This window comes from Podarcis cretensis (assembly GCF_951804945.1).
Source record: "Podarcis cretensis genome assembly, contig: SCAFFOLD_24, whole genome shotgun sequence".
Taxonomy (NCBI): Eukaryota; Metazoa; Chordata; class Lepidosauria; order Squamata; family Lacertidae; genus Podarcis; species Podarcis cretensis.
Genome location: NW_027647844.1, coordinates 95,809 through 117,951, shown reverse-complemented (window position 1 = coordinate 117,951; position 22,143 = coordinate 95,809).

The following is a 22,143-nucleotide window of genomic DNA, read 5'->3' as shown; positions in this document are numbered from 1 at the left end:
TTTTGAAAAAATCCCTAAGCCCCGGGGTCACATTTTCAGCAAAAATCTGACTTTTGGCAATTCACTCAAAAATGGTGCCAAACGCGTGCAAATGCTCCCCTGAAAGGTTTGGCGGTCGAAACAGAGGGCTTTTTATCACAGGACAAGAAATCAGCCCTCAGCAACTTAACCGGAGAAAAATTTTTTTTTGAAAAAATCCCTAAGCCCCGGGGTCACAATTTCAGCAAAAATCCGACTTTTGGCAATTCACTCAAAAATGGTGCCAAACGTTTGCAAATGCTCCCCTGAATGTTTTAGCGGTCGGAAAAAGAAGGCTTTTTATCACAGGACAAGAAATCAGCCCTCAGCAACTTAACCGGAGGAATTTTTTTTTTAAAAAAAAATCCCTAAGCTCCGGGGTCACAATTTCAGCAAAAATCTGACTTTTGGTAATTTACTCAAAAATGGTGCCAAACGCTTGCAAATGCTCCCCTGAAAGGTTTGGCGGTCGAAACAGGAGGCTTTTTATCACGGGACAAGAAATCAGACTTCAACAACTTAACCGGCGGAATTTTTTTTTAAAAAAAAATCCCTAAGCCCCGGGGTCACAATTTCAGCAAAAATCCGACCTTTGGCAATTCACTCAAAAATGGTGCCAAACGTTTACAAATGCTCCCCTGAAAGTTTTAGCGGTCGAAACAGAAGGCTTTTTATCACAGGACAAGAAATCAGCCCTCAGGAACTTAACCGGAGAAAAAAATTTTTTTTAAAAAAATCCCTAAGCCCCGGGGTCACAATTTCAGCAAAAATCTGACTTTTGGCAATTCACTCCAAAATGGTGCCAAACGTTTACAAATGCTCCCCTGAATGTTTTAGCGGTCGGAAAAAGAAGGCTTTTTATCACAGGACAAGAAATCAGCCCTCAGCAACTTAACCGGAGAAAAATTTTTTTTTGAAAAAATCCCTAAGCCCCGGGGTCACAATTTCAGCAAAAATCCGACTTTTGGCAATTCACTCAAAAATGGTGCCAAACGCTTGCAAATGCTCCCCCGGAAGTTTTAGCGGTCGAAACAGAAGGCTTTTTATCACAGGACAAGAAATCAGCCCTCAGCAACTTAACCAGAGGAAATTTTTTTTTAAAAAAAATCCCTAAGCCCCGGGGTCACAATTTCAGCAAAAATCTGACTTTTGGCAATTCACTCCAAAATGGTGCCAAACGCTTGCAAATGCTCCCCTGAAAGGTTTGGCGGTCGAAACAGAAGGCTGTTTATCACAGGACGAGAAATCAGACCTCAGCAACTTAACCGGAGGAATTTTTTTTTTAAAAAAAAAATCCCTAAGCCCCGGGGTCACAATTTCAGCAAAAATCTGACTTTTGGCAATTCACTCCAAAATGGTGCCAAACGCTTGCAAATGCTCCCCTGAATGATTTAGCAGTCGGAAAAGAAGGCTTTTTATCACAGGCCAAGAAATCAACCCTCAGGAACTTAACGGGAGGAAATTTTGTTTTTGAAAAAATCCCTAAGCTCCGGGGTCACAATTTCAGCAAAAATCTGACTTTTGGTAATTTACTCAAAAATGGTGCCAAACGCTTGCAAATGCTCCCCTGAAAGGTTTGGCGGTCGAAACAGAGGGCTTTTTATCACAGGACAGAAATCAGCCTTCAGGAACTTAACCGGAGGAAATTTTGTTTTTGAAAAAATCCCTAAGGCCCGGGGTCACAATTTCAGCAAAAATCCGACTTTTGGCAATTCACTCAAAAATGGTACCAAACGCTTGCAAATGCTCCCCTGAAAGTTTTAGCGGTCGAAACAGAAGGCTTTTTATCACAGGACAAGAAATCAGCCCTCAGGAACTTAACCGGAGAAAAAAATTTTTTTAAAAAAAATCCCTAAGCCCCGGGGTCACAATTTCAGCAAAAATCTGACTTTTGGCAATTCACTCCAAAATGGTGCCAAACGCTTGCAAATGCTCCCCTGAATGTTTTAGCAGTCGGAAAAGAAGGCTTTTTATCACAGGCCAAGAGATCAGCCCTCAGGAACTTAACCGGAGGAAATTTTGTTTTTGAAAAAATCCCTAAGCTCCGGGGTCACAATTTCAGCAAAAATCTGACTTTTGGTAATTTACTCAAAAATGGTGCCAAACGCTTGCAAATGCTCCCCTGAATGTTTTAGCGGTCGGAAAAAGAAGGCTTTTTATCACAGGACAAGAAATCAGCCCTCCGGAACTTAACCGGAGAAATTTTTTTTTTTGAAAAAAACCCTAAGCACCGGGGTCACAATTTCAGCAAAAATCTGACTTTTGGCAATTCACTCCAAAATGGTGCCAAACGCTTGCAAATGCTCCCCTGAATGTTTTAGCGGTCGGAAAAAGAAGGCTTTTTATCACAGGACAAGAAATCAGCCCTCAGCAACTTAACCGGAGAAAATTTTTTTTTTGAAAAAATCCCTAAGCCCCGGGGTCACAATTTCAGCAAAAATCTGACTTTTGGCAATTCACTCCAAAATGGTGCCAAACGCTTGCAAATGCTCCCCTGAAAGGTTTGGCGGTCGAAACAGGAGGCTTTTTATCACAGGACGAGAAATCAGACCTCAGCAACTTAACCGGCGGAATTTTTTTTTTGAAAAAATCCCTAAGCCCCGGGGTCACAATTTCAGCAAAAATCTGACTTTTGGCAATTTACTCAAAAATGGTGCCAAACGCTTGCAAATGCTCCCCTGAATGTTTTAGCGGTCGGAAAAAGAAGGCTTTTTATCACAGGACAAGAAATCAGCCCTCAGCAACTTAACCGGAGAAAATTTTTTTTTTGAAAAAATCCCTAAGCCCCGGGGTCACAATTTCAGCAAAAATCTGACTTTTGGCAATTCTCTCAAAAATGGTGCCAAACGCTTGCAAATGCTCCCCTGAATGTTTTAGCAGTCGGAAAAATAAGGCTTTTTATCACAGGACAATAAATCAGCCCTCAGCAACTTAACCGGAGGAATTTTTTTTTTTTTGAAAAAATCCCTAAGCCCCGGGGTCACAATTTCAGCAAAAATCTGACTTTTGGCAATTCATTCAAAAATGGTGCCAAACGCTTGCAAATGCTCCCCTGAATGTTTTAGCGGTCGGAAAAATAAGGCTTTTTATCACAGGACAATAAATCAGCCCTCAGCAACTTAACCGGAGGAATTTTTTTTTTTTTGAAAAAATCCCTAAGCCCCGGGGTCACAATTTCAGCAAAAATCTGACTTTTGGCAATTCACTCAAAAATGGTGCCAAACGCTTGCAAATGCTCCCCTGAATGTTTTAGCAGTCGGAAAAATAAGGCTTTTTATCACAGGACAATAAATCAGCCCTCAGCAACTTAACCGGAGGAATTTTTTTTTTTTTGAAAAAATCCCTAAGCCCCGGGGTCACAATTTCAGCAAAAATCTGACTTTTGGCAATTCACTCAAAAATGGTGCCAAACGCTTGCAAATGCTCCCCTGAATGTTTTAGTGGTCGGAAAAATAAGGCTTTTTATCACAGGACAATAAATCAGCCCTCAGCAACTTAACCGGAGGAATTTTTTTTTTTTGAAAAAATCCCTAAGCCCCGGGGTCACAATTTCAGCAAAAATCTGACTTTTGGCAATTCACTCAAAAATGGTGCCAAACGCTTGCAAATGCTCCCCTGAAAGTTTTAGCGGTCGAAACAGAAGGCTTTTTATCACAGGACAAGAAATCAGCCCTCAGCAACTTAACCGGAGGAATTTTTTTTTTTTGAAAAAATCCCTAAGCCCCGGGGTCACAATTTCAGCAAAAATCCGACTTTTGGCAATTCACTCAAAAATGGTACCAAACGCTTGCAAATGCTCCCCTGAAAGTTTTAGCGGTCGAAACAGAAGGCTTTTTATCACAGGACAAGAAATCAGCCCTCAGCAACTTAACCGGAGGAATTTTTTTTTTTTGAAAAAATCCCTAAGCCCCGGGGTCACAATTTCAGCAAAAATCCGACTTTTGGCAATTCACTCAAAAATGGTGCCAAACGCTTGCAAATGCCCCCTGAAAGTTTTAGTGGTCGAAAGAGAAGGCTTTTTATCACAGGACAAGAAATCAGCCCTCAGCAACTTAACCGGAGGAATTTTTTTTTTTTGAAAAAATCCCTAAGCCCCGGGGTCACAATTTCAGCAAAAATCTGACGTTTGGCAATTCACTCAAAAATGGTGCCAAACGCTTGCAAATGCTCCCCTGAATGTTTTAGCGGTCGAAAATAAGACTTTTTATCACGGGACAAGAAATCAGCCCTCAGCAACTTAACAGGAGAAAAATTTTTTTTTGAAAAAATCCCTAAGCCCCGGGGTCACAATTTCAGCAAAAATCTGACGTTTGGCAATTCACTCAAAAATGGTACCAAACGCTTGCAATGGTCCCCTGAAAGTTTTAGCGGTCGAAACAGAAGGCTTTTTATCACAGGACAAGAAATCAGCCCTCAGCAACTTAACCGGAGAAAAATTTTTTTTTGAAAAAATCCCTAAGCCCCGGGGTCACAATTTCAGCAAAAATCTGACTTTTGGCAATTCACTCAAAAATGGTGCCAAACGTTTGCAAATGCTCCCCTGAATGTTTTAGCGGTCGGAAAAAGAAGGCTTTTTATCACAGGACAAGAAATCAGCCCTCAGCAACTTAACCGGAGAAAAAATTTCTTTTGAAAAAATCCCTAAGCCCCGGGGTCACAATTTCAGCAAAAATCTGACTTTTGGCAATTCACTCCAAAATGGTACCAAACGCTTGCAAATGCTCCCCTGAAAGGTTTGGCAGTCGAAACAGGAGGCTTTTTATCAAAGGACGAGAAATCAGACCTCAGCAACTTAACCGGAGGAAATTTTTTTTTTGAAAAAATCCCTAAGCCCCGGGGTCACAATTTCAGCAAAAATCTGACTTTTGGCAATTCACTCCAAAATGGTGCCAAACGCTTGCAAATGCTCCCCTGAATGTTTTAGCAGTTGGAAAAGAATGCTTTTTATCACAGGACAAGAAATCAGACCTCAGAAACTTAACCGGCGGAATTTTTTTTTTGAAAAAATCCTTAATTTCTGTTTTAGCGGTCGAAACAGAAGGCTTTTTATCACAGGACAAGAAATCAGCCATCAGCAACTTAACCAAAGGAAATTTTTTCTTTTGAAAAAATCCCTAAGCCCTGGGGTCACAATTTCAGCAAAAATCCGACTTTTGGCAATTCACTCAAAAATGGTACCAATCGCTTGTAAATGCTCCCCTGAAAGTTTTAGCGGTCGAAACAGAAGGCTTTTTATCACAGGACAAGAAATCAGCCCTCAGCAACTTAACCGGAGGAATTTTTTTTTTTGAAAAAATCCCTAAGCCCCGGGGTCACAATTTCAGCAAAAATCCGACTTTTGGCAATTGTCTCAAAAATGGTGCCAAACGCTTGCAAATGCTCCCCTGAAAGTTTTAGTGGTCGAAACAGAAGGCTTTTTATCACAGGACAAGAAATCAGCCCTCAGCAACTTAACCGGAGAAAATTTTTTTTTTGAAAAAATCCCTAAGCCCCGGGGTCACAATTTCAGCAAAAATCTGACTTTTGGCAATTCACTCAAAAATGGTGCCAAACGCTTGCAAATGCTCCCCTGAAAGTTTTAGCGGTCGGAAAAATAAGGCTTTTTATCACAGGACAAGAAATCAGCCCTCAGGAACTTAACCGGAGAAAATTTTTTTTTTGAAAAAATCCCTAAGCCCCGGGGTCACAATTTCAGCAAAAATCCGACTTTTGGCAATTCACTCAAAAATGGTGCCAAACGCTTGTAAATGCTCCCCTGAAAGTTTTAGCGGTCGAAACAGAAGGCTTTTTATCACAGGACAAGAAATCAGCCCTCAGCAACTTAACCGGAGGAATTTTTTTTTTTTGAAAAAATCCCTAAGCCCCGGGGTCACAATTTCAGCAAAAATCCGACTTTTGGCAATTGTCTCAAAAATGGTGCCAAACGCTTGCAAATGCTCCCCTGAAAGTTTTAGCGGTCGAAACAGAAGGCTTTTTATCACAGGACAAGAAATCAGCCCTCAGGAACTTAACCGGAGAAAAAATTTTTTTTGAAAAAATCCCTAAGCCCCGCCCGGGGTCACAATTTCAGCAAAAATCTGACTTTTGGCAATTCACTCCAAAATGGTGCCAAACGCTTGCAAATGCTCCCCTGAAAGGTTTGGCGGTCAAAACAGAAGGCTTTTTATCACAGGACAAGAAATCAGCCCTCAGGAACTTAACCGGAGGAAATTTTTTTTTTGAAAAAATCCCTAAGCCCCGGGGTCACAATTTCAGCAAAAATCTGACGTTTGGCGATTCACTCAAAAATGGTGCCAAACGCTTGCAAATGCTCCCCTGAAAGTTTTAGTGGTCGAAACCGAAGGCTTTTTATCACAGGACGAGAAATCAGACCTCAGCAACTTAACCGACGGAAATTTTTTTTTGAAAAAATCCTTAATTTCTGTTTTAGCGGTCGAAACAGAAGGCTTTTTATCACAGGACAAGAAATCAGCCCTCAGCAACTGAACCGGAGAAAAATTTTTTTTTGAAAAAATCCCTAAGCCCCAGGGTCACAATTTCAGCAAAAATCTGACGTTTGGCGATTCACTCAAAAATGGTGCCAAACGCTTGCAAATGCTCCCCTGAAAGTTTTAGTGGTCGAAACAGAAGGCTTTTTATCACAGGACAAGAAATCAGCCCTCAGCACCTTAACCGGAGGAATTTTTTTTTTTTTGAAAAAATCACTAAGCCCCGGGGTCACAATTTCAGCAAAAATCCGACTTTTGGCAATTCACTCAAAAATGGTGCCAAACGCTTGCAAATGCTCCCCTGAATGTTTTAGCGGTCAGAAAAATAAGGCTTTTTATCACAGGACAAGAAATCAGCCCTCAGCAACTTAACCGGAGAAAAATTTTTTTTTGAAAAAATCCCTAAGCCCCGGGGTCACAATTTCAGCAAAAATCTGACTTTTGGCAATTTACTCAAAAATGGTGCCAAACGCTTGCAAATGCTCCCCTGAATGTTTTAGCAGTTGGAAAAGAAGGCTTTTTATCACAGGACAAGAAATCAGCCCTCAGCAACTTAACCGGAGAAAATTTTTTTTTTGAAAAAATCCCTAAGCCCCGGGGTCACAATTTCAGCAAAAATCTGACTTTTGGCAATTCACTCCAAAATGGTGCCAAACGCTTGCAAATGCTCCCCTGAAAGGTTTGGCGGTCGAAACAGGAGGCTTTTTATCACAGGACGAGAAATCAGACCTCAGCAACTTAACCGGCGGAAATTTTTTTTTGAAAAAATCCTTAATTTCTGTTTTAGCGGTCGAAACAGAAGGCTTTTTATCACAGGACAAGAAATCAGCCCTCAGCAACTTAACCGGAGAAAAAATTTTTTTTGAAAAAATCCCTAAGCCCCAGGGTCACAATTTCAGCAAAAATCTGACGTTTGGCGATTCACTCTAAAATGGTGCCACACGCTTGCAAATGCTCCCCTAAATGTTTTAGCGGTCGGAAAAATAAGGCTTTTTATCACAGGACAAAAAATCAGCCCTCAGCAACTTAACCGGAGAAAAATTTTTTTTTGAAAAAATCCCTAAGCCCCGGGGTCACAATTTCAGCAAAAATCTGACTTTTGGCAATTCACTCCAAAATGGTGCCAAACGCTTGCAAATGCTCCCCTGAATGTTTTAGCAGTTGGAAAAGAAGGCTTTTTATCACAGGACAAGAAATCAGCCCTCAGGAACTTAACCGGAGAAAAAATTTTTTTTGAAAAAAACCCTAAGCCCCGGGGTCACAATTTCAGCAAAAATCTGACTTTTGGCAATTCACTCAAAAATGGTGCCAAACGCTTGCAAATGCTCCCCTGAAAGGTTTGGCGGTCGAAACAGGAGGCTTTTTATCACAGGACGAGAAATCAGACCTCAGCAACTTATCCGGCGGAATTTTTTTTTTGAAAAAATCCCTAAGCCCCGGGGTCACAATTTCAGCAAAAATCCGACTTTTGGCAATTCACTCAAAAATGGTGCCAAACGTTTGCAAATGCTCCCCTGAATGTTTTAGCGGTCGGAAAAAGAAGGCTTTTTATCACAGGACAAGAAATCAGCCCTCAGCAACTTAACCAGAGGAAATTTTTTTTAAAAAAAAATCCCTAAGCCCCGGGGTCACAATTGCAGCAAAAATCTGACTTTTGGCAATTCACTCAAAAATGGTACCAAACGCTTGCAAATGCTCCCCTGAAAGGTTTGGCGGTCGAAACAGAAGGCTTTTTATCACAGGACAAGAAATCAGCCCTCAGCAACTTAACCGGAGGAAAATTTTTTTTTGAAAAAATCCCTAAGCCCCGGGGTCACAATTTCAGCAAAAATCTGACTTTTGGCAATTCACTCCAAAATGGTGCCAAACGCTTGCAAATGCTCCCCTGAATGTTTTAGCAGTTGGAAAAGAAGGCTTTTTATCAAAGGACGAGAAATCAGACCTCAGCAACTTAACCGGAGGAAATTTTTTTTTAAAAAAAAATCCCTTAACCCTGGGGTCACAATTTCAGCAAAAATCTGACTTTTGGCAATTCACTCAAAAATGGTACCAAACGCTTGCAAATGCTCCCCTGAAAGGTTTGGCAGTCGAAACAGGAGGCTTTTTATCAAAGGACGAGAAATCAGACCTCAGCAACTTAACCGGAGGAAATTTTTTTTTTGAAAAAATCCCTAAGCCCCGGGGTCACAATTTCAGCAAAAATCTGACTTTTGGCAATTCACTCCAAAATGGTGCCAAACGCTTGCAAATGCTCCCCTGAATGTTTTAGCAGTTGGAAAAGAATGCTTTTTATCACAGGACAAGAAATCAGCCCTCAGGAACTTAACCGGAGAAAATTTTTTTTTTGAAAAAATCCCTAAGCCCCGGGGTCACAATTTCAGCAAAAATCTGACTTTTGGCAATTCACTCAAAAATGGTGTCAAAAGCTTGCAAATGCTCCCCTGAAAGGTTTGGCGGTCGAAACCGAAGGCTTTTTATCACAGGACGAGAAATCAGACCTCAGAAACTTAACCGGCGGAATTTTTTTTTTGAAAAAATCCTTAATTTCTGTTTTAGCGGTCGAAACAGAAGGCTTTTTATCAGAGGACAAGAAATCAGCCATCAGCAACTTAACCAAAGGAAATTTTTTCTTTTGAAAAAATCCCTAAGCCCTGGGGTCACAATTTCAGCAAAAATCCGACTTTTGGCAATTCACTCAGAAATGGTGCCAAACGCTTGCAAATGCTCCCCTGAAAGTTTTAGTGGTCGAAACAGAAGGCTTTTTATCACAGGACAAGAAATCAGCCATCAGCACCTTAACCGGCGGAATTTTTTTTTTTGAAAAAATCCCTAAGCCCCGGGGTCACAATTTCAGCAAAAATCCGACATTTGGCAATTCACTCAAAAATGGTACCAAACGCTTGCAAATGCTCCCCTGAAAGTTTTAGCGGTCGAAACAGAAGGCTTTTTATCACAGGACAAGAAATCAGCCCTCAGCAACTTAACCGGAGAAAATTTTTTTTTTGAAAAAATCCCTAAGCCCCGGGGTCACAATTTCAGCAAAAATCTGACTTTTGGCAATTCACTCAAAAATGGTGCCAAACGCTTGTGTCAGAGCTGCCTCCAGGTCCCAGCTCACAGAGGACCAACGCTAGGCTGTAGTTATGTACAAAAGTCTTTATTGAGATTCAGTCTCCATTTTAAAGCCGCAGCGTGCAGCTCTACGTCCCGACCTTAGACCGGCGAAGTCCTGTCTGAGTCTCCTCCCCCTCCACACCAGTTTAAGACTCTTGCTTTGCTCCACCTCTTCCTAAATTCCTTTCTCCTCTGGGCCCTCCTGCCCGCTAGGGTCTCATCCTTCCTGGACTCCTCTGACGCTGACCCTGACGATTCTTGCCCCTCCTTCCGGCGGGCTTTAGGACCTGGTTCCCTATCCGGGCTACCTTCTGTGCCGCTCGCCTGTACCTTTGAACTTGGCGCGCGCGCCCAGCCTGCAACTTTCCTCTTAACCGTTAACTCGCTCTCCGATGGAGGCGTGGTCCACCCTGACTCATCTTCTCTCGCTGGTGGTGCATATGTGGGCTCTGACACCTGGGACTCCTCCCCCCCACTCCGCTCTGGTGGGGAAGCTGGTCCTGACTTCCAACTGCTGCTCTGGGAGTCCCCGCTGGCCCCTTGCTTCTGGGGTGTCCCCCTTGGGTCGCCCCTTGCCCTGCCCATCGGCGCCCCCTTCTGTGAATCTTCCGATTCGCTGGAGAGGCTCATGGAATCTATCGGGCTGCTGTCATATTCTCCTACGCTGCCCTCGGATTGCTCCCCCTCGCTCTCCATCTCCTCTCCTCCCTGCGCTCCCGCTGAGTCCCTGACAGCTTGTAAATGCTCCCCTGAAAGTTTTAGCGGTCAAAACAGAAGGCTTTTTATCACAGGACAAGAAATCAGCCCTCAGCAACTTAACCGGAGGAATTTTTTTTTTTTGAAAAAATCCCTAAGCCCCGGGGTCACAATTTCAGCAAAAATCCGACTTTTGGCAATTGTCTCAAAAATGGTGCCAAACGCTTGCAAATGCTCCCCTGAAAGTTTTAGTGGTCGAAACAGAAGGCTTTTTATCACAGGACAAGAAATCAGCCCTCAGCAACTTAACCGGAGAAAAATTTTTTTTTGAAAAAATCCCTAAGCCCCGGGGTCACAATTTCAGCAAAAATCTGACTTTTGGCAATTCACTCAAAAATGGTGCCAAACGCTTGCAAATGCTTCCCTGGAAGTTTTAGCGGTCGGAAAAGAAGGCTTTTTATCACAGGACAAGAAATCAGCCCTCAGCACCTTAACCGGCGGAAATTTTTTTTTTGAAAAAATCCCTAAGCCCCGGGGTCACAATTTCAGCAAAAATCCGACTTTTGGCAATTCACTCAAAAATGGTACCAAACGCTTGCAAATGCTCCCCTGAATGTTTTAGCGGTCGGAAAAATAAGGCTTTTTATCACAGGACAAGAAATCAGCCCTCAGCAACTTAACCGGAGAAAAATTTTTTTTTGAAAAAATCCCTAAGCCCCGGGGTCACAATTTCAGCAAAAATCTGACTTTTGGCAATTTACTCAAAAATGGTGCCAAACGCTTGCAAATGCTCCCCTGAATGTTTTAGCAGTTGGAAAAGAAGGCTTTTTATCACAGGACAAGAAATCAGCCCTCAGCAACTTAACCGGAGAAAAAATTTTTTTTGAAAAAATCCCGGGGTCACAATTTCAGCAAAAATCTGACTTTTGGCAATTCACTCAAAAATGGTGCCAAACGCTTGCAAATGCTCCCCTGAAAGGTTTGGCGGTCGAAACCGAAGGCTTTTTATCACAGGACGAGAAATCAGACCTCAGCAACTTAACCGGCGGAAATTTTTTTTTGAAAAAATCCTTAATTTCTGTTTTAGCGGTCGAAACAGAAGGCTTTTTATCACAGGACAAGAAATCAGCCCTCAGCAACTTAACCGGAGAAAAATTTTTTTTTGAAAAAATCCCTAAGCCCCGGGGTCACAATTTCAGCAAAAATCTGACGTTTGGCGATTCACTCAAAAATGGTGCCACACGCTTGCAAATGCTCCCCTGAATGTTTTAGCGGTCGGAAAAATAAGGCTTTTTATCACAAGACAAGAAATCAGCCCTCAGCAACTTAACCGGAGAAAAAAATTTTTTTGAAAAAATCCCTAAGCCCCGGGGTCACAATTTCAGCAAAAATCCGACTTTTGGCAATTCACTCAAAAATGGTACCAAACGCTTGCAAATGCTCCCCTGAAAGTTTTAGCGGTCGAAACAGAAGGCTTTTTATCACAGGACAAGAAATCAGCCCTCAGCAACTTAACCGGAGGAAATTTTTTTTTTTGAAAAAAACCCTAAGCCCCGGGGTCACAATTTCAGCAAAAATCTGACTTTTGGCAATTCACTCAAAAATGGTGCCAAACGCTTGCAAATGCTCCCCTGAAAGGTTTGGCGGTCGAAACAGAAGGCTTTTTATCACAGGACAAGAAATCAGCCCTCAGCAACTTAACCGGAGGAAATTTTTTTTTTTGAAAAAAACCCTAAGCCCCGGGGTCACAATTTCAGCAAAAATCCGACTTTTGGCAATTCACTCAAAAATGGTGCCAAACGTTTGCAAATGCTCCCCTGAATGTTTTAGCGGTCGGAAAAAGAAGGCTTTTTATCACAGGACAAGAAATCAGCCCTCAGCAACTTAACCAGAGGAAATTTTTTTTTAAAAAAAATCCCTAAGCCCCGGGGTCACAATTGCAGCAAAAATCTGACTTTTGGCAATTCACTCAAAAATGGTACCAAACGCTTGCAAATGCTCCCCTGAAAGGTTTGGCGGTCGAAACAGAAGGCTTTTTATCACAGGACAAGAAATCAGCCCTCAGCAACTTAACCGGAGGAAAATTTTTTTTTGAAAAAATCCCTAAGCCCCGGGGTCACAATTTCAGCAAAAATCTGACTTTTGGCAATTCACTCCAAAATGGTGCCAAACGCTTGCAAATGCTCCCCTGAATGTTTTAGCAGTTGGAAAAGAAGGCTTTTTATCAAAGGACGAGAAATCAGACCTCAGCAACTTAACCGGAGGAAATTTTTTTTTTAAAAAAAATCCCTTAACCCTGGGGTCACAATTTCAGCAAAAATCTGACTTTTGGCAATTCACTCAAAAATGGTACCAAACGCTTGCAAATGCTCCCCTGAAAGGTTTGGCAGTCGAAACAGGAGGCTTTTTATCAAAGGACGAGAAATCAGACCTCAGCAACTTAACCGGAGGAAATTTTTTTTTTGAAAAAATCCCTAAGCCCCGGGGTCACAATTTCAGCAAAAATCTGACTTTTGGCAATTCACTCCAAAATGGTGCCAAACGCTTGCAAATGCTCCCCTGAATGTTTTAGCAGTTGGAAAAGAATGCTTTTTATCACAGGACAAGAAATCAGCCCTCAGGAACTTAACCGGAGAAAATTTTTTTTTTGAAAAAATCCCTAAGCCCCGGGGTCACAATTTCAGCAAAAATCTGACTTTTGGCAATTCACTCAAAAATGGTGTCAAAAGCTTGCAAATGCTCCCCTGAAAGGTTTGGCGGTCGAAACCGAAGGCTTTTTATCACAGGACGAGAAATCAGACCTCAGAAACTTAACCGGCGGAATTTTTTTTTTGAAAAAATCCTTAATTTCTGTTTTAGCGGTCGAAACAGAAGGCTTTTTATCAGAGGACAAGAAATCAGCCATCAGCAACTTAACCAAAGGAAATTTTTTCTTTTGAAAAAATCCCTAAGCCCTGGGGTCACAATTTCAGCAAAAATCCGACTTTTGGCAATTCACTCAGAAATGGTGCCAAACGCTTGCAAATGCTCCCCTGAAAGTTTTAGTGGTCGAAACAGAAGGCTTTTTATCACAGGACAAGAAATCAGCCATCAGCACCTTAACCGGCGGAATTTTTTTTTTTGAAAAAATCCCTAAGCCCCGGGGTCACAATTTCAGCAAAAATCCGACATTTGGCAATTCACTCAAAAATGGTACCAAACGCTTGCAAATGCTCCCCTGAAAGTTTTAGCGGTCGAAACAGAAGGCTTTTTATCACAGGACAAGAAATCAGCCCTCAGCAACTTAACCGGAGAAAATTTTTTTTTTGAAAAAATCCCTAAGCCCCGGGGTCACAATTTCAGCAAAAATCTGACTTTTGGCAATTCACTCAAAAATGGTGCCAAACGCTTGTGTCAGAGCTGCCTCCAGGTCCCAGCTCACAGAGGACCAACGCTAGGCTGTAGTTATGTACAAAAGTCTTTATTGAGATTCAGTCTCCATTTTAAAGCCGCAGCGTGCAGCTCTACGTCCCGACCTTAGACCGGCGAAGTCCTGTCTGAGTCTCCTCCCCCTCCACACCAGTTTAAGACTCTTGCTTTGCTCCACCTCTTCCTAAATTCCTTTCTCCTCTGGGCCCTCCTGCCCGCTAGGGTCTCATCCTTCCTGGACTCCTCTGACGCTGACCCTGACGATTCTTGCCCCTCCTTCCGGCGGGCTTTAGGACCTGGTTCCCTATCCGGGCTACCTTCTGTGCCGCTCGCCTGTACTTTTGAACTTGGCGCGCGCGCCCAGCCTGCAACTTTCCTCTTAACCGTTAACTCGCTCTCCGATGGAGGCGTGGTCCACCCTGACTCATCTTCTCTCGCTGGTGGTGCATATGTGGGCTCTGACACCTGGGACTCCTCCCCCCCACTCCGCTCTGGTGGGGAAGCTGGTCCTGACTTCCAACTGCTGCTCTGGGAGTCCCCGCTGGCCCCTTGCTTCTGGGGTGTCCCCCTTGGGTCGCCCCTTGCCCTGCCCATCGGCGCCCCCTTCTGTGAATCTTCCGATTCGCTGGAGAGGCTCATGGAATCTATCGGGCTGCTGTCATATTCTCCTACGCTGCCCTCGGATTGCTCCCCCTCGCTTTCCATCTCCTCTCCTCCCTGCGCTCCCGCTGAGTCCCTGACAGCTTGTAAATGCTCCCCTGAAAGTTTTAGCGGTCAAAACAGAAGGCTTTTTATCACAGGACAAGAAATCAGCCCTCAGCAACTTAACCGGAGGAATTTTTTTTTTTTGAAAAAATCCCTAAGCCCCGGGGTCACAATTTCAGCAAAAATCCGACTTTTGGCAATTGTCTCAAAAATGGTGCCAAACGCTTGCAAATGCTCCCCTGAATGTTTTAGCGGTCGGAAAAATAAGGCTTTTTATCACAGGACAAGAAATCAGCCCTCAGCAACTTAACCGGAGAAAAATTTTTTTTTGAAAAAATCCCTAAGCCCCGGGGTCACAATTTCAGCAAAAATCTGACTTTTGGCAATTCACTCAAAAATGGTGCCAAACGCTTGCAAATGCTTCCCTGGAAGTTTTAGCGGTCGGAAAAGAAGGCTTTTTATCACAGGACAAGAAATCAGCCCTCAGCACCTTAACCGGCAGAAATTTTTTTTTTGAAAAAATCCCTAAGCCCCGGGGTCACAATTTCAGCAAAAATCCGACTTTTGGCAATTCACTCAAAAATGGTACCAAACGCTTGCAAATGCTCCCCTGAATGTTTTAGCGGTCGGAAAAATAAGGCTTTTTATCACAGGACAAGAAATCAGCCCTCAGCAACTTAACCGGAGAAAAATTTTTTTTTGAAAAAATCCCTAAGCCCCGGGGTCACAATTTCAGCAAAAATCCGACTTTTGGCAATTCACTCAAAAATGGTACCAAACGCTTGCAAATGCTCCCCTGAAAGTTTTAGCGGTCGAAACAGAAGGCTTTTTATCACAGGACAAGAAATCAGCCCTCAGCAACTTAACCGGAGGAAATTTTTTTTTTTGAAAAAAACCCTAAGCCCCGGGGTCACAATTTCAGCAAAAATCTGACTTTTGGCAATTCACTCAAAAATGGTGCCAAACGCTTGCAAATGCTCCCCTGAAAGGTTTGGCGGTCGAAACAGAAGGCTTTTTATCACAGGACAAGAAATCAGCCCTCAGCAACTTAACCGGAGGAAATTTTTTTTTTTGAAAAAAACCCTAAGCCCCGGGGTCACAATTTCAGCAAAAATCCGACTTTTGGCAATTCACTCAAAAATGGTGCCAAACGTTTGCAAATGCTCCCCTGAATGTTTTAGTGGTCGGAAAAAGAAGGCTTTTTATCACAGGACAAGAAATCAGCCCTCAGCAACTTAACCAGAGGAAATTTTTTTTTAAAAAAAATCCCTAAGCCCCGGGGTCACAATTGCAGCAAAAATCTGACTTTTGGCAATTCACTCAAAAATGGTACCAAACGCTTGCAAATGCTCCCCTGAAAGGTTTGGCGGTCGAAACAGAAGGCTTTTTATCAAAGGACGAGAAATCAGACCTCAGCAACTTAACCGGAGGAAAATTTTTTTTTGAAAAAATCCCTAAGCCCCGGGGTCACAATTTCAGCAAAAATCTGACTTTTGGCAATTCACTCCAAAATGGTGCCAAACGCTTGCAAATGCTCCCCTGAAAGGTTTGGCGGTCGAAACAGAGGGCTTTTTATCACAGGACAGAAATCAGCCCTCAGGAACTTAACCGGAGGAAATTTTGTTTTTGAAAAAATCCCTAAGGCCCGGGGTCACAATTTCAGCAAAAATCTGACTTTTGGCAATTCACTCAAAAATGGTGCCAAACGCTTGCAAATGCTCCCCTGAAAGGTTTGGCGGTCGAAACAGAAGGCTTTTTATCACAGGACGAGAAATCAGACCTCAGCAACTTATCTGGCGGAATTTTTTTTTTGAAAAAATCCCTAAGCCCCGGGGTCACAATTTCAGCAAAAATCTGACTTTTGGCAATTCACTCAAAAATGGTACCAAACGCTTGCAAATGCTCCCCTGAAAGGTTTGGCGGTCGAAACAGAAGGCTTTTTATCAAAGGACGAGAAATCAGACCTCAGCAACTTAACCGGAGGAAAATTTTTTTTTGAAAAAATCCCTAAGCCCCGGGGTCACAATTTCAGCAAAAATCTGACTTTTGGCAATTCACTCCAAAATGGTGCCAATCGCTTGCAAATGTTCCCCTGAAATGTTTGGCGGTCGAAACAGAGGGCTTTTTATCACAGGACAGAAATCAGCCCTCAGGAACTTAACCGGAGGAAATTTTGTTTTTGAAAAAATCCCTAAGGCCCGGGGTCACAATTTCAGCAAAAATCCGACTTTTGGCAATTCACTCCAAAATGGTGCCAAACGCTTGCAAATGCTCCCCTGAATGTTTTAGCAGTCGGAAAAGAAGGCTTTTTATCACAGGCCAAGAAATCAGCCCTCAGGAACTTAACGGGAGGAAATTTTGTTTTTGAAAAAATCCCTAAGCCCCGGGGTCACAATTTCAGCAAAAATCCGACTTTTGGCAATTCACTCAAAAATGGTACCAAACGCTTGCAAATGCTACGCTGAAAGTTTTAGCGGTCGAAACAGAAGGCTTTTTATCACAGGACAAGAAATCAGCCCTCAGGAACTTAACCGGAGAAAAAATTTTTTTAAAAAAAAATCCCTAAGCCCCGGGGTCACAATTTCAGCAAAAATCTGACTTTTGGCAATTCACTCAAAAATGGTGCCAAACGCTTGCAAATGCTCCCCTGAATGTTTTAGCGGTCGAAACAGAAGGCTTTTTATCACAGGACAAGAAATCAGCCCTCCGGAACTTAACCGGAGAAATTTTTTTTTTTGAAAAAATCCCTAAGCCCCGGGGTCACAATTTCAGCAAAAATCCGACTTTTGGCAATTCACTCAAAAATGGTGCCAAACGCTTGCAAATGCTCCCCCGGAAGTTTTAGCGGTCGAAATAGAAGGCTTTTTATCACAGGACGAGAAATCAGCCCTCAGCAACATAACCGGAGGAAATTTTTTTTTGAAAAAATCCTTAATTTCTGTTTTAGCGGTCGAAACAGAAGGCTTTTTATCACAGGACAAGAAATCAGCCCTCAGGAACTTAACCGGAGGAAATTTTGTTTTTGAAAAAATCCCTAAGGCCCGGGGTCACAATTTCAGCAAAAATCTGACTTTTGGCAATTCACTCAAAAATGGTGCCAAACGCTTGCAAATGCTCCCCTGAAAGGTTTGGCGGTCGAAACAGGAGGCTTTTTATCACAGGACGAGAAATCAGTCCTCAGCAACTTAACCGGAGGAAATTTTTTTTTAAAAAAAAATCCCTTAACCCTGGGGTCACAATTTCAGCAAAAATCTGACTTTTGGCAATTCACTCAAAAATGGTGCCTAACGCTTGCAAATGCTCCCCTGAATGTTTTAGCGGTCAGAAAAGAAGGCTTTTTATCACAGGACAAGAAATCAGCCCTCAGCAACTTAACCGGAGGAAATTTTTTTTTAAAAAAAAAATCCCTTAACCCTGGGGTCACAATTTCAGCAAAAATCTGACTTTTGGCAATTCACTCAAAAATGGTGCCTAACGCTTGCAAATGCTCCCCTGAATGTTTTAGCAGTTGGAAAAGAAGGCTTTTTATCACAGGACAAGAAATCAGCCCTCAGGAACTTAACCGGAGAAAATAATTTTTTTGAAAAAATCCCTAAGCCCCGGGGTCACAATTTCAGCAAAAATCTGACTTTTGGCAATTCACTCAAAAATGGTGCCAAACGCTTGCAAATGCTCCCCTGAATGTTTTAGCGGTCGGAAAAAGAAGGCTTTTTATCACAGGACAAGAAATCAGCCCTCCGGAACTTAACCGGAGAAAATTTTTTTTTTGAAAAAATCCCTAAGCCCCGGGGTCACAATTTCAGCAAAAATCTGACGTTTGGCAATTCACTCAAAAATGGTGCCAAACGCTTGCAAATGCTCCCCTGAAAGTTTTAGTGGTCGAAACAGAAGGCTTTTTATCAGAGGACAAGAAATCAGCCCTCAGCAACTTAACCGAAGGAATTTTTTTTTTTTTGAAAAAAATCCCTAAGCCCCGGGGTCACAATTTCAGCAAAAATCCAACTTTTGGCAATTCACTCAAAAATGGTGCCAAACGCTTGCAAATGCTCCCCTGAAAGTTTTAGTGGTCGAAACAGAAGGCTTTTTATCACAGGACAAGAAATCAGCCCTCAGCAACTTAACCGGAGGAATTTTTTTTTTTTGAAAATATCACTAAGCCCCGGGGTCACAATTTCAGCAAAAATCTGACTTTTGGCAATTCACTCAAAAATGGTGCCAAACGCTTGCAAATGCTCCCCTGGAAGTTTTAGCGGTCGGAAAAGAAGGCTTTTTATCACAGGACAAGAAATCAGCCCTCAGCACCTTAACCGGCGGAAATTTTTTTTTGGAAAAAATCCCTAAGCCCCGGGGTCACAATTTCAGCAAAAATCCGACTTTTGGCAATTCACTCAAAAATGGTACCAAACGCTTGCAAATGCTACGCTGAAAGTTTTAGCGGTCGAAACAGAAGGCTTTTTATCACAGGACAAGAAATCAGCCCTCAGGAACTTAACCGGAGAAAAAATTTTTTTAAAAAAAAATCCCTAAGCCCCGGGGTCACAATTTCAGCAAAAATCTGACTTTTGGCAATTCACTCCAAAATGGTGTCAAACGCTTGCAAATGCTCCCCTGAAAGTTTTAGCAGTCGGAAAAGAAGGCTTTTTATCACAGGCCAAGAAATCAGCCCTCAGCAAATTAACCGGAGGAATTTTTTTTTTTTGAAAAAATCACTAAGCCCCGGGGTCACAATTTCAGCAAAAATCTGACTTTTGGCAATTCACTCCAAAATGGTGCCAAACGCTTGCAAATGCTCCCCTGGAAGTTTTAGCGGTCGAAACAGAAGGCTTTTTATCACAGGACGAGAAATCAGACCTCAGCAACTTAACCGGAGGAAATTTTTTTTTTTGAAAAAATCCCTAAGCCCCGGGGTCACAATTTCAGCAAAAATTTGACTTTTGGCAATTCACTCAAGAATGGTGCCAAACGCTTGCAAATGCTCCCCCGAAAGGTTTGGCAGTCGAAACAGAAGGCTTTTTATCACAGGACAAGAAATCAGCCCTCAGCAACTTAACCGGAGAAAAATTTTTTTTTGAAAAAATCCCTAAGCCCCGGGGTCACAATTTCAGCAAAAATCCGACTTTTGGCAATTCACTCAAAAATGGTGCCAAACGCTTGCAAATGCTCCCCTGAATGTTTTAGCAGTCGGAAAAAGAAGGCTTTTTATCACAGGACAAGAAATCAGCCCTCAGCAACTTAACCGGAGAAAAATTTTTTTTTGAAAAAATCCCTAAGCCCCGGGGTCACAATTTAAGCAAAAATCTGACTTTTGGCAATTCACTCAAAAATGGTGCCAAACGCTTGCATATGCTCCCCCGGAAGTTTTAGCGGTCGAAATAGAAGGCTTTTTATCACAGGACAAGAAATCAGCCCTCAGCAACTTAACCGGAGGAAATTTTTTTTTGAAAAAATCCTTAATTTCTGTTTTAGCGGTCGAAACAGAAGGCTTTTTATCACAGGACAAGAAATCAGCCCTCAGCAACTTAACCAGAGGAAAATTTTTTTTTGAAAAAATCCCTAAGCCCCGGGGTCACAATTTCAGCAAAAATCTGACTTTTGGCAATTCACTCAAAAATGGTACCAAACGCTTGCAAATGCTCCCCTGGAAGTTTTAGCGGTCGAAATAGAAGCCTTTTTATCACAGGACAAGAAATCAGACCTCAGGAACTTAACCGGAGGAAATTTTTTAAAAAAAAAATTCCTAAGCCCCGGGGTCACAATTTCAGCAAAAATCTGGCGTTTGGCAATTTACTCAAAAATGGCGCCAAACGCTTGCAAATGCTCCCCTGAAAGGTTTCGCGGTCGAAACCGAAGGCTTTTTATCACAGGACAAGAAATCAGCCCTCAGCAACTTAACCAGAGGAAAAATATTTTTGAAAAAATCCCTAAGCCCCGGGGTCACAATTTCAGCAAAAATCTGACTTTTGGCAATTCACTCAAAAATGGTGCCAAACGCTTGCAAATGCTCCCCCGAAAGGTTTGGCAGTCGAAACCGAAGGCTTTTTATCACAGGACAAGGAATCAGCCCTCAGCAACTTAACGGGAGGAATTTTTTTTTTGAAAAAATCCCTAAGCCCCGGGGTCACAATTTCAGCAAAAATCTGACGTTTGGCAATTCACTCAAAAATGGTGCCAAACGCTTGCAAATGCTCCCCTGAAAGTTTTAGTGGTCGAAACAGAATGCTTTTTATCACAGGACAAGAAATCAGACCTCAGCAACTGAACCGGCGGAAATTTTTTTTTGAAAAAATCCTTAATTTCTGTTTTAGCGGTCGAAACAGAAGGCTTTTTATCACAGGACAAGAAATCAGCCATCAGCAACTTAACCAAAGGAAAATTTTTTTTTGAAAAAATCCCTAAGCCTCGGGGTCACAATTTCAGCAAAAATCCGACTTTTGGCAATTCACTCAAAAATGGTGCCAAACGCTTGCAAATGCTCCCCTGGAAGTTTTAGCGGTCGAAATAGAAGGCTTTTTATCACAGGACAAGAAATCAGCCCTCAGCAACTTAACCAGAGGAAAATTTTTTTAAAAAAAAATCCCTAAGCCCCGGGGTCACAATTTCAGCAAAAATCTGGCGTTTGGCAATTCACTCAAAAATGGTGCCAAACGCTTGCAAATGCTCCCCTGAAAGGTTTGGCGGTCGAAACCGAAGGCTTTTTATCACAGGACAAGAAATCAGCCCTCAGCAACTTAACCGGAGGAATTTTTTTTTTTTGAAAAAATCCCTAAGCCCCGGGGTCACAATTTCAGCAAAAATCCGACTTTTGGCAATTCACTCAAAAATGGTGCCAAACGCTTGCAAATGCTCCCCTGAATGTTTTAGCAGTTGGAAAAGAAGGCTTTTTATCACAGGACAAGAAATCAGCCCTCAGCAACTTAACCGGAGAAATTTTTTTTTTTGAAAAAATCCCTAAGCCCCGGGGTCACAATTTCAGCAAAATTCTGACTTTTGGCAATTCACTCAAAAATGGTGCCAAACACTTGCAAATGCTCCCCCGAAAGGTTTGGCAGTCGAAACCGAAGGCTTTTTATCACAGGACAAGAAATCAGCCCTCAGCAACTTATCCCGCGGAATTTCTTTAAAAAAAAAAAATCCCAAAGCCCCGGGGTCACAATTTCAGCAAAAATCTGACTTTTGGCAATTCACTCCAAAATGGTGCCAAACGCTTGCAAATGCTCCCCTGAATGTTTAGCGGTCGGAAAAGAAGGCTTTTTATCACAGGACAAGAAATCAGCCCTCAGCAACTTAACCGGCGGAAATTTTTTTTTTGAAAAAATCCCTAAGCCCCGGGGTCACAATTTCAGCAAAAATCCGACTTTTGGCAATTCACTCAAAAATGGTGCCAAACGCTTGCAAATGCTCCCCTGAAAATTTTAGCGGTCGAAACAGAAGGCTTTTTATCACAGGACAAGAAATCAGCCCTCAGGAACTTAACCAGAGGAAATTTTTTTTTAAAAAAAATCCCTAAGCCCCGGGGTCACAATTTCAGCAAAAATCTGACTTTTGGCAATTCACTCAAAAATGGTGCCAAACGCTTGCAAATGCTCCCCCGAAAGGTTTGACAGTCGAAACCGAAGGCTTTTTATCACAGGACAAGAAATCAGCCCTCAGCAACTTGACCGGAGGAAATTTTTTTTTTGACAAAATCCCTTAACCCCGGGGTCACAATTTCAGC